Genomic DNA, 2,524 nt, shown 5'->3' with positions numbered 1-2,524 from the left:
GAAGGGCCCTCCTGTTTTTGGTTTTCACATCCCACCTCATGTACTGATTGAAGGAGTTAGTTCACAAACTCTTGTCTTTAAGCCTCTTTCTGAAACAAGTGTTGAAAAAAAATTTATCTGGGAAATGCTCTTTTCATGGATCTGAGCATCCTTCAAACTATGAAATACCAGCATGATTTCTACCAAGTCCCTTAAAATGATGAAATATTCCTTACACATTTCCTTGTGGACTATAATGTACCTCCCACAAATAAAATCAAGGTGTGCCTGCATCTTGCCTTTACCTGAAAATGTCTTGGGGTTACAGTTATGACATGTCACCACTCAAAGAGATTAGAACATCTGACTTAAAATAAGCTGGCACCAGAACCCAAAAAGAAAACATACAATAAGTTACAAGACTGTAAAAACTCCAGGACCAGAAGAGCAAGCAAGATCTTGTCCCTTTATCTCCTTAAGGCAAAATAGGGAATCATTCCCCATGGGAAAAACAAATGAACCTCAATCTCAGATCTTCATTTCAGAGCCTCATCTTGAGAACTGTGAGGTTTAGGAAAGAGGAGCCTGATCACACTTTTAATTTTTGCCACCTGTGATATAGAAACATGCTCCATAGTGGAAAATAGCCCAGCTGTTGATACTTGTGTGTACGGTAATGGCTGAGAAGGTGGAGACATGCACTTTAGTCCCCTCTCTCATCACATTCATGAAACATTGAATGTCTAACCCAAACTGGATACTAAGAAAACACTGGAGGGAAGTGGAGTAAGATGGGAAAGTGTTCTAGTTCTTCTTTCAAGGGTTCTAGATACACTCTGTACCCCCTGATTTGGGGGAAACCTACCTAAAATATATTTCTCACCTTCCTATCCATCTCTCTCCTCTCCTCTCCTCTCCTCTTTTTTGCCTCCATGATTCCCTTCTTTATATTACTATTTTTTTCTTATACTTATTTTCTGTTCTCTTTTTCCTCACTTTTCTTCTCATTCTACTTTGAATGAATATTTTCTGAATACTTACAGTGAGCCTGATATAGACCAGGCCCCTCAGACACCCAGACAAATACACCACCAGAGGCATGGCCCAAGGGAGGGGAAGGAGGGGGAGAGTAACATGGCTTTTAACATGTTGAGTTTGAAGTGTGCCAGCAGGACATCCATGGAGGCAGACAGTAGTAGTTGGGACTCCTAATCAAAAGCTTGGGAGAGAGGAAGTTTTATTGAATGTCTGTTATACGATGGCACTGTGTTTGGTGTTGGGAATATGATGAAAAGATAAAACCCAGCCCATTTGTCCAAGGACTTTAAGAAAACAAACAAGAGCACTCAAGTGTTGTAGGTATAGAGATAAAAGAATGGGCAGGTGCTGAGGAGATGCAAAAGACAAGTGATCAGATGTACCCCAGATAGGGGAATAGAGTGAAGTCAGCCCCTCTGTTTCACTAAGCAAATCAGCCGGGGTGGTCCCCGTAGGCATTAAATTTGGGGTTGGCTCTTGAAGCTCTGTTGATACCAATTGTTCCAGCCAGTTTCACCCATGGGATGTTAGCTTTTCTGATTTGTGTTCTTCTTTCTTTAACTGGATACTGATCTCCCAGTACCAGAACAGTCTCCGTCTCTCTGTAGGGAAAGAAAACCCATGGCTACCTGGAGGGCTCCTTCCCAAGTTGTTACAAGAAGCCTGAACTTTTTAACATTATTGTCAGTCTAAACACTATGCTGATTTTGCAAAATAGCCAGCAATCTCTTGCATTTCTTCTCATGCATTTCCTGGGCCCTAGAACAAGCCCAAGAGTGTTCCAGGATGAGTGCACAGACTTTAATATAGCTGGCAGTCGGAAGGGTTGCAAGAACTTCTAGCAGCACAAGTAACTCATGGCTGTGGAACTTTTTTGTCGTGTGAGATCTGAGAAATTTAACTTTCTATTGCAGAAACCCTTCCCAGCTTTTGTGATGAAATCCCCTTTGACTATCAACTTATCAGATCTTAGAACTAATGGAAAGTCCCTTCCACCCTACCCTACCCACAACCCCATTGCTTTGACCCACAGAGAAAACTCTTCAGTTTTTCATCAGTCATCCATTTGTGTCTATCTCTCCTAACCTAAAAAATCTTCATAGGCTGATTAAATAAATAGAGGTTTACATAAACAACTTAACTCTCCAGTCTTTTCTCAGATGCCTGAGTTAACCCAGACAAACTGAAAATGGAAACCCAAAGGTCACATACCTGCTACATTTTTATCCCTTTAAAGGAAAAGTCAGTCCCCTTTTGTGCTTTTCCTGTGCCAAGAACATTGCTCTCTACCCACAAGTTATCACTAAGAAACAGGCAGGCTTGAACATTGGTGTGGGGTTCTATATATAGTAAATCAATATGGCTGCCATCAACTTGGATATTTCTCCTCAGTGATGTCTGGGTTTGTTTTTCCAGGTTTTCAATTTACATTGTTGACTTCTTTCCAAAATTACCTATTAAAATGTTATTTAAATTATGGTAATATATTATTAATTAATCACTTCTT

This window comes from Hipposideros armiger, unplaced genomic scaffold (genome assembly GCF_001890085.2).
Source record: "Hipposideros armiger isolate ML-2016 unplaced genomic scaffold, ASM189008v1 scaffold_28, whole genome shotgun sequence".
Classification (NCBI taxonomy): Eukaryota; Metazoa; Chordata; class Mammalia; order Chiroptera; family Hipposideridae; genus Hipposideros; species Hipposideros armiger.
This window is presented reverse-complemented; position numbering follows the sequence as displayed.